Source organism: Nelumbo nucifera, chromosome 3, assembly GCF_055504915.1.
Source record: "Nelumbo nucifera cultivar China Antique chromosome 3, China Antique-T2T, whole genome shotgun sequence".
Lineage (NCBI taxonomy): Eukaryota > Viridiplantae > Streptophyta > Magnoliopsida > Proteales > Nelumbonaceae > Nelumbo > Nelumbo nucifera.
In genome coordinates this window covers 39,375,877-39,390,311 of record NC_142651.1, presented here as the reverse complement: position 1 = coordinate 39,390,311, position 14,435 = coordinate 39,375,877, and the positions used below count along the sequence as shown (strand labels likewise).

The 14,435-nt window shown below is 36.0% G+C and overlaps 1 pseudogene across 1 annotated transcript; it reads left to right on the top strand.

The window, feature by feature from the left end:
* The first annotated feature begins 12,144 nt into the window (after positions 1 to 12,144).
* Positions 12,145 to 13,401, top strand: LOC104604040 (ethylene-responsive transcription factor ERF023 pseudogene; annotated as a pseudogene). Its single transcript, XR_016084423.1, has one exon. The product of XR_016084423.1 is annotated as an ethylene-responsive transcription factor ERF023 pseudogene (transcript).
* The last annotated feature ends 1,034 nt before the right edge of the window (positions 13,402 to 14,435 follow it).

The following is a 14,435-nucleotide window of genomic DNA, read 5'->3' as shown; positions in this document are numbered from 1 at the left end:
ATTTGTGTGCCCTTTGTAACTGGAATTGTCGAATCATCATCATCATTATTATTTAAATTATTGCTTTTCCTCATTTCCTATATATGCTATGTAGTATGGATCCGCTTTCTAAAGTCTAAACAGTTTAATAAAAAAAAAGGCAACAATTAGTTGTATCTTCATATATAATGTTAACATCAATAAATATGACACGTGGGTCTTAATTATCATCCTTCTATTAATTAATACTAGTGATTAATTGAATATAATGTTAACATCACTTAGTTGTGGCCTCATCTCTTGCTGAGTTGTGATTGACAAATGTCACGTCAGATTTGACTTTTACATCCTTATCTTTAAGTCCGAATACTCTACCCCTTTACATTGCATTACTGGATGACTCCCATTTGTAAACAAACCCTTAAACCCTCAAACCCTCAATGAGAAAGGTCAGCAAGGCCCTCCATGTGCCTTGCAGGTCATGGATGGCTAAGCAATTATTACTACATTCAGAATGCAGAATGAATTTTATCTCACACCTTTGTTTTGCCCCTTGACAACTTCACAGTTATGTGTGCATAAAATTGTCGGTTTGGATCATTAGCGGCTAATGCTCGAATCATTTATTCTAGTGGCAAATCATTTGATTGCTATAACTTTATTATATGAAGAATGATGATTTTGAAACCTAGCATTGAAGAATAATACCATTTTGTGCTTTTATAGCTGAGAAAAGAAGTCCTTGATGCTTTGTTCTTTTCCTCAAAAAGAAATTGAATTTGATACGTAATCAGCATTACCGGGATAGTTCGGAGATAGTGGATATACTAATGCATGAGACTCTAAAGCCCCAGTAACAACATTGTCTCAATTTCTCATTTTAGCAAATACCTGTATATTATAGAACCCCTTCCTCCTTTTCTCCCTTTGATATTTCATTTAGCGCATAGCTATTACCATCTTTCTAATTATTTCACTATTATAACTAGGGGCCTGGGGTTATGCTCTTAAGCATTATTAGATATACAAATGAATTAATAAGAATGGCAAAAAGAAAAAAAAAAGAAATTAAAGTTCATTGTGCCACTTGCAAAAATAAAATAAAAATTCAAACACATTAGCTAATTGAAAGTCAGGACATGTGAAAATAAGAGAATTCAAAAAGGGGTGTAGTCAATACGTGCTATGCGAGAATCCTTAGGGAAAGGAAACTCTATCCCTAGAAGAGTCTCGCTAGACACGTTGCAAAACCTTAAAGTTATGTTTGGTTTGAAAGAAAAAATAGGGAAATGAAGGGAAAGATGGACAAACCTATTTGTAAAGGTTTCCCTTCCTTTTCCTACTTTTTTTCTTCAAATCAAACACAACCTAATGGAATTCGCTTGATAGTTGATATGAGGATAAGGATCCCTTTTTTTAATAAAGAAAGGTTTCCCCTCCATTAGTATTCTGTTAATTAACCTCGAAAAAGATTCTCATATAACAGTTAAATTTTTTTTTTAATCGCTAAACTACCATTTTCTTATATATTTGAACAGTGAGAAGAATTCACCGGCCAAATTAGCCATGGATCATTCTCCAAAAGTTCCTGACACCATGAAAAAGAAATAATCTCAGTTACTTAAACATTAAATATACCATAACACCTAAAAAGCACCAGTAATGGACAAAATCACCATGGACAAGAGAATCAAAATTTCTCTAGCCAATAGAACTCTGTTATACATTCACTCAAGCACAAATCTAAGATGTAACAAATGGCTTGAAGCTGCTGAATTATTCTCCTACCTATTGCAGATTTGAAAGCCCTCTCCCGATCGAAGTAAAGAGTAGAGAGATGGGTGAAGAAGAAGTCAGTGTTAAAGAAGAAGAGAAAGGGAACCGAGGTATGGACCCTGCAGGCGAATGAACATGTTGGCATCGGGTGGAGTAGGGGTACAGTTATGGAAAGCTAAACAAACAAAGAATTGCATTGAATGACGATTCAATTATTGAACAAACTCTTATGGGAAGTATGAAATATCATATGCATAGAAGATCTTGTCCATGAGATCATGACTGTTGGTCCCCACTTGAAGAGGTACAGTTATAATCGCAAGCGGTGTCTAATAATGCCCCACATCCACAATTTGTTTTCAAAGAAGACCGGAACTGATTCTCCCAAATCTGTCTCTACTCATGATGAGAGTTAGATTTGTTATTTCTTTTGGAACCAAAAAAGAATTATTGGATTGGATTGATAATTTAATAGAAAAGGGAAATAAAAAGAAAATAAAGAAATTTTTGATGAGTGTTTCGGTAATTTAATGGATTCTATCATCTGACTTAACGGTTAGGGGGTATTTGTCACACGGTAAAAGTTAAGGGGGGTGTTTGTTGCAAATTAAAGTATAGGGGTGTCTTTGTCACTGACCCCATAGTATAAGGGGGCCTTTGTAATTTACCATTTTTCTTTTCTACCTGAACTATGAAAAATTTTAAGCGTCATTTGCTAGAACACCCCCATAGTTTCATGGATTTACTTAAACCTACCTTATAGCTTTTATTTTACTAAAATACATCTTATAGTTTTTAATCTGTTTATTTAATTGTCCTTTCTCTAAGAAATGTTTGTTTTGTCATCTGAAAATAGTAACATGATCATCAAAACTGAGTGGAAAATGTTCAAGGGCATTGGGCCCATAATTGTTAATTCCAAAATTTCCCCCAACATTTCTTCATATAGAAAACAAAATTGACCAAATAGAACCATATAATATTTTCATTTTTATTTTATTTTTATTAAATTTATTCAAATAGACATTAAGATGAAAACTGTCAATTTCAATTGTTATCAAATCTAATGGCAGGTCATTAATTAAATAGATTGCAAACCATAGGGTGTGTTTTAGTAAAACACAAGACTATAACTAGGGTAGCTTTAATAAATCCAAGAAACTATAAAGATATTTTAGTAAATGACACAAGTTTTAAAATCCTCCCAAACTTTCACTTGTGTATCAAATAACCTCTTACATTAGCCTTTTCATGAAAATAAATAGGACATACCTCCTCTCTCTTGCTCTTCGGTACAATTTGGCTAGGACTAGCTCGACTTAGCCAACCTCTTTTACTAACACGAGTGTAGGAGTGTTTTTCCTTGGGACTTTTGACCTTATTTCATCGTAGAGTCATAGGTCATTCTTGATATACCACGTATTCAATTTGAGACCGGATCTGCTCCTCATACAGGGCGTTTCACATGCACATCCTGCCATACATTGGAAACATCTCTCGTACTTATAAATTATTTTTCACGGGAGATGCCCAATGCACAGTAGATGTGTATATGAGGCGCCCAACTGTGAGGAACAGATCCCGTTTCATCCAATTCACCTCGGCACAACCCCAGGTCCCCAACTCCACCTCTCCGCAGCACATTCAGTATTCCTCGTCCACCGCACGCGAACGCGTCAAAGAAGAACTTGGATAAATAAACAGAGGAATCCCTTCTTAAATTGATCTCCAATAACCATCTTTTGATTGAATCAATTAGTACTGTTGCAGGGGAGCCTTTGTTAATTAAGAGATTACATCTAATTTAATTAGTTTAAATAAGTAATTTAGAGGGCGTTAGTTTACTATGTTAGGAAAAAGATGATTGCTTTCAAAAGAGGCAACAGTATCATGAAAATTGGAGGCAAGATAGTGCTAATAGGCTCTAAACCTTAAAGTGACAAGGTCGCTTGCTGTGTCGGTAACATGCCAAGCGTACCCCGGCCTGGTTAGTAGGGGTGTCCACGGTATAGTTAACTGATCTGTTGGTTTTGATTTTTGACCGATTCGGTTCTTTGGATTTTTGTTTTTTATATATAATCTATATTATATAAATATCTGTATAGTATTATATTATAAATAATAAATGATATATAATATATTATAAATATTTTAAAAATATATAATATATAGAAAATATGTGACATATATTAAAAATATATATATAAAATATACATAAAAATATATATATTGGTTGGTTTGGTTAACTGCCGGTTTTTTTGTAGGTTAACTGAAAATTGAACTGGTCTTTCGGTTTTTCAAAAATTCTGAATCAAAATTGAACCGATTGGTTCAATTAACCGCATTTTGTGGTTTGGTTTTCTCAGTTCGGTTTGGTTTTTTGGTTTTTCATGGACACTCCTACTGGCAAGTACCTCTGCCTCATCATTGTTTCATTTCTTTCAAGTTTTAATTACCCACCAGGATAAGTACATTGTACTCCCCCTCAGGAATCTGAAATGGCAGCCACCTCCTAATCTACCAGTAGCCCCTATATTGATTTGGCATCAATCCATAGTTAGGATTCAGTCCACCCCTAGAGTGGAGTTCAAGATTTCTAGGGGTGGACTGAACTATAAAAACCCCTACCCACTAATACCTTGTTAAAAAAAAGGAACGCTAGGCTATTATTTACAACTTGGTTTGTCAAGAAAAATTTTGACCTTTCGAATTGCATGCAAATTTACCTCCAAGGTTCAAAGTAAACAAAAACTTGTGTTTAAGATTGTAAATGGTATTTATTTGTCTGGAATATAAGTATACGTTTGGCCTCGATGCTACAGATATAGCACTGTTTTCTGAGAATAATGGTGTCTTTTTTTGTTTGGAAATATTGCTGTTAGGTAGGACGTTTCTTGCAGCAACAATAATGTTTTTTGTTTGATACCAATGCTCGAGGAAACATTTTCAACACCGGTACCTATTATCCAGTACCACATCCTGTCCCTATCATTGCCACCTCATGTCCCTCTTAAAGCATTATTTTTTATGAAAAAACAGTTCCAAACAAACAAACGTTTTCTGAAACACCATTTTAATGTGTTATCGTTTTCTGAAGCAACGGCATCAATGCCAAACAAACACTAAATTAAAATTCAAACTTGGTCAAAACCATCTAAAATCAATTCATTTATAATTAGATCAACTACGGATTCACCCCAATAATCACTATGAGGGGTATCTTATTAAGTGATCCTAAAATTAAATTAACATTAATATGCCGTTACTCCGGATAGCATTGTTTCATGTATTTCATTGTAGTAGTGATCAGTACAAAGTAAGATTCCAAATACCACACTAGGCCAATCATTTTTTGCCACGTATGCACCCCGCTTAAGCTTCATAATAACATGAAGGCCACCGCTCATGTAATGTAGGAATCAAATGGTGTTTCATTAATTGCATTGGTTGAAGAGCATCTAACAGAAGCTTTAGCAACTACATAGGAAGTAGGTTGAAAATAAGTATAGGGACATTTGATTTCTGAAGTAGAGCTATCCTTATCTTGTGCAGCTCCTTGAAAAGTCTGTCGTATCTAGTGAAATGTGAATCACATTGGTTCAAGTATGAAAAACGAGTAGAGAGAGAAAGAGCAATATTGTACACTGATGCAATTATTTTTGGGTCGATCTACTTTCATTATCATTAAATTTGTGTCTACTTTCATTATCCAACTTATCTCTCATGCAAATTATATTTGGGTGGTATAGGGGGCTTAAAATTAAGCAAAGATAGTTATAAAGTATGAAATATCAGAAAGAATTTTCTTTTTTTCTGGGTTTTGTTTTGTTGGACTTGTAAAATTTAGTCATGGGTAAGGTAAGATGATTGGGTGGAAATATTTTGAGAGATTAGAGATGGTTCCGTTTAAAGTTGAAATTAATTAAATGCCAACTTTATTTATTTTTATTTTATGTGATGATTGGCCTGGGTGATATATATATATATATATATATATATATATATATATATATATATAATATGCTACCAAGTTAATTAATTATTCTTCTTGTCATATAAGTGCAGAAATCGAGAAAAAACATGTGTCAGTTTAATTAATACCTATCTCTAATTTGGTTAGGGGACCATAGAAATAGATGTTAGAAGCAAACCCATTACCCATGTGAGAGAAAACAGAAAAAAGAAATAAATGAGCTTCATCAGTTATTTCCGGCTACTTCTTATGCTAGATCCGGACCTGGGAGGTGAGCAATGAGCAACGGCAGTGAGTTCTCTTAGTCTCTACTACACGACGTACGTATGTATGGTACATATGTAACAGAACTGTCAACATCTAACGTGTCATGCACGGGATACTACCCCCAAGTGGCACAACACTAACCATTGGTCAGATAATGGAAGAAGCTATATGTGCTGAGACCGGATCCTGCTCCTCACACCTGGCGCCTCACGCACATCCTAAAATGCACTGGCAACATCTCCCGTACTTATTAATTATTATTTATGAGAGATGTTCTCAATGGTGGATATGTATGTAAGGCGCCCATTTGTGAGGAGCAGATCCCGTTTCATATGTGCTATCACATCTCAACTCAAAGTGTATGTGGAGGAGAAGACACGATACTAAAGGGAGAGAGTGTGCAATGTTTTGAAAAACAACCCGGAGTTGGAACTTTTTAGTCACCAGTTCGACCATTTATGGATGGATCATTTTGATTTAAAAAGGATAAAAATAAAAATAAAAATGGCCAAAACCATAGGGGTGAGGGGATGTTTATGGATGGGTCACTTTGAAAAACCACGAGCATGATGTAGTTTATAGGGGGGACAGGATTAGTTGTAGGGGGGCTGAAATTCAGAATTCTGCATCGTGTGTCTGTATTTTTTCCTTAAAATTATCAAAAATACCCTACTAACATTTCTTTATTTTCTTTTATTATCATTCTCTCTTAAAACCTAATTGACTGAAAAAATATCTCATTGACTCTCACCAAAAAATATTTGCCATCTCACCGATGCATTTAAAGGATTATTAGACAATAAACGAAACTGAGATATAAAAAGTAAAGTTCCACAGTTGGTCCCCACAGTTCGTTTTGTCATCTCCCACCGGTGTTTTTAAAGGATTATTAGAAATTCTCAATTCTCCCCTCTTCATTAATTGCATGGTGGTCATGGACATGGGATAAAGATGAGTTGGTGTGACTATAAGTAACGGCTGCTAACCACCACACTGAGTAATGTGCTTTGCATTCCAACCGTCCGACGAGGAACAAAACTAAAAGGTAAAAATTGATGTAGCAAATAATACACAGATAAGGAACGAAAAGCGCTGAGGTAAAAGAAAGAGAAAGACACAACTCCCCCTCCTCTCTCTCTCTCTGTATATATATACAGCTGAAATCAAAATTTCCTCCTTTTTTTTGTTTTCTTAAAGACTTAGATTCTCTGGTATTCCTTGAATCATAACATGTGGCAGAAATCACAATCTCCCCCTTTCTTATTTTCTCGGTTAAAGACTGAGATTCTTCAGAATTCCTCGAATCACAACATGTGGTAGTCGCTCGTCTGTGCATTAAGAGTCTTTGATAAACAAAGTAGAGCTTTTGAGGTTTCAGTACGATATGAGTTCAGGACCCAAAATTCTACTCATTCACTACAAATTGCTCTATTGAGTTCTTCCGCTTGTCATTCCCCGTTTAAGAATGAAAGATTATTGACGGTACCCTTTTCTAAAATAACTTAGAAAAGGGTAATTTAAGTATTTAGAAAATTTTAAATAGTTAGATGAATATTTTTATTTTGAAATTAACTGACTGAATATTAATGGAGGGGAGGTCTTTGTCTAATGGCCAAAGTTCCGGGGTATTTATCACAAAAGAAACTATAAAGGAGCCTTTATCACTGGCCCGATAGTACAGGAGGGGTTCTTGTAATTTTCCCTAATAATAAATTAGCTTAATTATTTTTCATTCCAACAATCAAAAGGGAGGTTTTCCACTTTTCCTACTTCCCTTTGCAAGTTGCACCGACGATCTATGTGCTGCCTAGCAACCTAGCTATACCACAGCAACAGTTGCCATGTGCAAATAGAAAACTACTGTTCTGTCAATGCATGATTATGTAGGCCTCAAATAATAAACAAATATATATGGAATAAGAGAGTATAGGAATCCAGCACCTACTTGTTCGATAAGAGCGGACGGTTGGATCAGAAAGACTGAGAACCGGCTATCTGATCAGTTCCGTTGTTTTTTTTTTTCAAAAGTCTTTATTCTTTACTTCAATTATTAATGATATATAATGTTTTTATCATTTTTAATTCAATTCATTAAAGGGATTCAATATCCAAAAATCAATCTGAATCCAATGGACAAGATTCAATTCTACATTTAATATTATAAGGCAACCCTAGATAACCAGTTTATGCAAAAAGAAAAAAAAAAAAAAGTAAGCACATAAAGGGTCCATGATGAAGTTATAAACATGTGTACGCTGTGTTAAAATGCTCAGATATATAATAGCAATACTAAGCCTGACAAGTCAGACTCACACAAAGAACTGACGTGGTGCCTTGTTATCGGCCCAGTAACTGTAAGTACTTGGAGCCCAATGCACAGACCGGATCTGCTCCTCGTACAGGCCTCACAATCTCACAGGCATATGAATATCTTCCATATTTATGAATTATTATTCATGGGAAATATTTCCAATGTATGGTAGGATGTACATATGAAGTCAGTGTAAAGTGCTCTCTATAATGAGTAAATCTTGTCTCCCCAATGCGTTTATAATGAAAGTTGACTGTATAAAACTGAAAATATAAAGAAAAATCGGTTTGATTGAGGAGAGAACTTTGATTTTTTTTTTTTTAACTAGGCAGCAGATTCGGAATCAAAATATTGATGCATTTCTAAATGTTTTAGCCTTTAAGGAGACAGATCCTATGCCTAGGTCTTTATAAAATAAAAAAATAAAACTAATATGTCGCTTTTTGGTCTAAGAGGTTTGTCATTTCATTCAATGATATGATGCATATGTGCTTATGTCCCAACTTCAGGGTTTTATTATTTATTTATTTATTTTATTTTTGCAAAATTTTGATAAGCTGATACAAAATTTTTGCAAATTATTATTTTTTCATGGAAACCAAGGGGTTACGGCGGAATTATTGGTAGTTTGATTTGAGAAATGAGAAGATTTTTTCTTTTAAGTCAAAGAAATGAGAAGAAATTAAGGAGTTGAAATCAGCTCCACACAAGATAGTTTCCCACAGCACATCCTGCCATGTATTCGGAACATCTCTTAATGATGCCTCATCATTTCTGATATTATCACCGGGAGATATTTCTAATACATTGCGGGGATGTATTGTGAGATACTGTGGGAAACTATCTAGTGGGGGGCTGATTTGAATTCGAAATGAAGTTACTGTTGCCACCTATATATCTGCCATGTGTCACATGTTTTCCTCCCTATTATCATACGGTGCAACCCAATTAGTATATGTTTGGCATTGATGCTGTATTTGCTGCTGATGTGTAGTTGGAAACACCATTTTCTTAGAAAATGTTTTCTCAAAAAATGATGTCTTTATTTTTATTTGCAATCGTTGCTGTCAGGTAAGACGTTTCTTTGAGCAACAACAACTTTTTCTGTTTGGTACCAATGCTCCAAGAAACGTTTTCAGCATTGATACCCATTATCCAGTGCCACATCCACTGTTTTCAAAACCAGACTGGACCGGATGGTTGGATCAGAAAAACCGAGAACCAATCACCGGTTCTATTTTCCTCCAAAACCACTTCTTCCCCCAAAACCGTTGATTTTGGTCAGCAAACCACTGAACCGACTGGTTAACCATTCGAACCGTTTTCCAATTTTTTAAAATATTTTATTTTTTCATCAAAATGGGCCGACCATTCGAACCAGTAACTGGACCCCTGACCGGTTCGGTCACCGATTTGTTTTTAAAAACCATGGCCACATCACTGCCCTGTTGGCAACAACGAGTTGTAGCTCCAGAAAACACCAAATTTGGCATTGCTCCAAGCTATGGCTTCTCGATTTTAGAGGCATGGCTCGAAACACTATTTTTTATGAAAAAGCGGTTCCAAACAAATACCTATTTCCTAGAACACTGTTTTTTCTGATATGACGCCTTTATTCCAGAAACGATAACAATGCCAAACAACCGCTTAAATTCTAATCGAATTCCCTTCGACGAATACTATTAGGTTACAAGTTCAATTTGACTGAATAATCAATGAACTTGAATTCAGCTTGAAAGTTTGGAAATGAATATATTTTATAAATTATAAACATATGATATGTGTTTTAGTATATATTAATCAAACCAGACTAGCGAGCTTTTGATTCAAATTTATTATTAGTTGAGCTCGAAATCAAATATGAAATAACTAATTGAGATTAAACGAGATTCAAACTTGAGTCAGAATTATTTGATTGAAAAATCTGTGGTACTTACCAATCAAAATGCATTCATAAATAAAACCTAGTTGAATCAAACCAAAATATGTCTAAATTCAGATGGGCTTGGCTCCCTGCTCGTCGTCACTGCTCATTCTTTAACTAGGGAGAGGGTTTGTTGTTGTATATGTGGGTTGGACTGGACGAGATAAATAAAACAAAGCTGGAGGAGGAAGTGGAACCCCCTCCTAGAGAACATCAGATTCAGAGTTCAAAGGCGCTCTTGCCACAGGCAAAAGATAAAGCCTTCATCAAAAAGCCTTTTTTCTCAAGCAAACATCAGAGATTTCCAAATAGCCCATAATTCCATTTGAACAGGTCCTTCACTAGCTGCACACTCCCCCCCCCCCTGAAGAAGCAAAAGAACTCTCAAGTCCCATCAGAATTATAGCAAACAAAGCCATAAGAACCTTTATTTAGGATCAATAAACCGACCGTCACAAAAGATATAAAAAGAAGGTGGAACAAATTTTAAAGGCACCCTAAGAACGATGCTAGCCACTTGGGCTATCAGAGAGACTACAAGGCTTAAGGAACTCTTAAAAAGCCACACTAGTCAGTAATTGTAGATAACAAACGACCAACTGAAAATAAAAATAACATTACTCCTGAATATCAATAATAATATCAGCAGGGTCAGTGTGATTAAAACTCTCAATTCTCATACACCAGGGATAGGAAGACCAAAGAGCTTTTTCCACCGGGCATTTGAAGAACAAATGTAAAACACTCTATTGAATTATCACAAAAAACTCAAGGACAAAAGAAGCAACATAAACAAAAATTCAGATTACTCTCCATGGAAATAGCTTATACCTAGGAGCAATTCTTAACTTCCAAGTTTCCTTTATTAATTAACTTTTCTTTTACAGAGGCATTCTTAACAATCAAGGAACCATCTTTGGCTAACCTCCAATCGAACCTATCACCTTGGATACTTCTAAACACATGGACATTGAAAACATAAGTGACCCAATTCTCACCAAGCAACTGAATGATAGCATCTACATTCCAATTAATTACCTAAGATCATTAAAAGAGATAGAGATATTCCTAGCTTGCCTTGTCACCGGGCTAATGGGTGCAGTAGAGTAATTATCCACACAAATCCAAGGAACATTCCAAACATTCAATTCACAAAATTTAAAGAGACCTTGAACAACCAATTCGAACAATTAGACTTCAACTTAGTTGGAAAAACACACTGAGGGTGGGCATTCTTTTCTTTTCAATAACCTAACCCAGAGTCTATGATCATTATTGAGAAAAGTCCAAACCAAATCTAACTAAAAAGCCTCATTCATTTCTCTTGCCTTCCTACTCCCTACACCACCATAAGATCTAGGTGAACGGATTTGATTCCAATTTGTCCAACTAAGCCCTCTATTATTATTTCCCAAATTTCCTCTAAACTTTGTCAATTTTCTCATTCAAACCATTTAATTTGGAAGAGCCACAACAGACATAGCATAATTAGGGATGAATTGAAGAGCCGATTTCAAAAAACTAGCTTGAGATAAATTTGATGCTTTTCACCCATTCGGCTTTGATTGAAATTTATCCAGTAAATAGGCAAACGAAGCATTTATATTTTTATTCCAAAAAAGAGGGATACCTAAAGTTTATCCATTGTCAATTGCCTAGAGAGGAGCTTCCTACACTTGTGATGAATATTATTACTAAAATAAATCCTAGACTTCTGATAACTTGACCCGAAAGGCTCTAGAATTTTCTATAGAATCCAAAAGGTTACGAACTTCTTCACAAGAAGCTCTAATAGATAAATAAATAATCATCAACAAACAAGAGGTGGGAGATAAGATAGAAGGAGCCTCCCTAGCAATTTTAATACCATGAATCCTACCAAACCCCTCCTGTCTTATATATAGTTGCAGTTGCATCATGATGGAAGAAGTTTGTGTTCCTGTATAACCCTTCCCTCCAACCAGATTTGTACGTCTAGAATTTGAGCATCATGAAACCCACACAACAATCAGATCTTACCGTACCCATCCAAAGGCTAAAGATCTTACCTTTTCTCCGTTGAAGGGCATTATCGTAAAATACTTCCGACTCCAACGTCTTATAAGTTATAAATCTTTCGAACTGCACCGACTAAAGCCTGTGTTCTGTTCCTCCCCTGGATTTTTTTTCCTTTTTACATGGAGAACCCTTCGTATCCAGAAGAAGATTCCACCACACCATCGCCCGACACCGGACTCAACCTCCCCAAATCTGACATCAAGTCCGGGGGTACCAGACACCCGGTATACCGGGGCGTCAGAAAACGCCGGTGGGGGAAATGGGTGTCCGAAATCCGAGAGCCTCGGAAGAAGTCTAGGATATGGCTGGGCTCCTTCCCCACCCCGGAGATGGCCGCCAGGGCTTACGACGTCGCTGCTTATTGCCTCAGGGGACATAAAGCGCTTCTCAATTTCCCGGAGGAAGTCGAATTACTCCCCCGCCCATCCACGTGCACGGCTAGAGATATCCAGACAGCAGCGGCAGCGGCAGCTGCAGCTGCAGCCATAATGTCTGGGAGCAAGAAAACCAACACCAATAACGAGAAATCGGACAGCGATGGCGATGGCGACGACTTCTGGGCTGAAATTGAGTTGCCGGAGTTGATTAACTTTGGGACGCAGGTTTGGTCGGGGACAGTGGCAGAGAATTCTTCGGAATTGTGTCATTATTATAATTGGAGCGATGCAACTTGGATGGATTGAATGTGTAGCGCTCTTCTCCAACAATACCATATGTTGTGGCTCTGATGCATCCCTCCAAAGTCCAAATTAACCCTTTGCGCTACTCGTATGCACTACTACTAGTCTACTACAGAATAAGTAGTAAGTGACGACACCATTTTTATTCCATTCGGATGGTTTAATTTATATCGTCAGTTCCTTTTTTTTTTTTCTTCTTCTTCTTTTGCTCAAGTGTAATTACTTCTTCATTATTATCAAATAAAATTAACTCCTTTCTGGCCCCTTCCTACGTCCTCCTACGTAGTTGGGGATCGAAGAAGAAAAGAGGTCACTTCATAAATCTCGCATGGTGTAATACTCAGTAGTCCGGCCTTCCCACACCTCCGATCAATTTCTGTTTCATTTGTTCCATTTTTTTTTTTTTTATCTCGTTAGTTTCGTGGATTCTGTTTATTCAATGAATTGCAGAATAAAGTGATAGTCTTCAATGCTTTTTTCTTCAAAGAGAAACACAACTGGTTTGAGGACAAAGGTTTTATTTATTTTTTCTCGTTTGATTAATCTCCAACTCAGCATCTCAACAACTCATTATGCTGTTCTAGCTTGGTAAAGCATAATATGAGAAAACCAAAATTTTGGGGAAATTTAATTAATGCATTAAGAGGTGGGAAATGTTTTCTTAAACTGAAAGAGCTATTCATAATGCTTTAATTTGTTACTAATTATATGCTCCATTGATCTGTTTCAAATTCAATGTAAAAGGGTTGGAAATTAATTTTCATAAAGCCTGAAGGCTTAGCGCCAGCATGGCTACTGACAGTGTCCGTGAGAGTGTGACGAGTAGTTGATTAAAGATTCAAGACCACCCAATTAAGTGGGCGTCTTCATTATTAAGGCAAAATCTACGTCGGATCAATGATATATATCTAATTAGTGCCCATTTGAGAGGATTTACTCCAAGTAGCTTTTCTGAAACAAGGTGTTCAACCACGGCAGCTCAATTAAATTAAAACAAAACACTCCAAAAGAATAAATCCTCCCAAATAGGTTATATATCTTGGTTCTATATGCATGATATGTAATGGTAATACAACTCTAACGCAAGCTAAGATAGATAATAGATAAATATGATTCACACGCATATATAATTTCAAATGAAGTAACATTTTTAATTAGTCGAGGCTCGTTCAATTCAATTTCAATGATGGATAAAGATAAGGACAATTGACAAGTTATAAGAAGGAGTCCACTCTCACTCTCACTCTCACTCTCAGAGAAGAGCAACGGTTTTATTTATTTATTTTTATCGGGAGGAGATCACTGAGTTTAGATATGTATCGGTAGGATTGTAGGAATGGCGGTGTCGGTTGTGGGCAAGTAAAGAAGAGTATTGAGATTTGAGAGAGGAGGATGAAGCCAAAACAAAAGAGAATCAAATAATAATTTATGGCCTTTCCCAGTTCTCAATTCCTATGCAGACTAGCT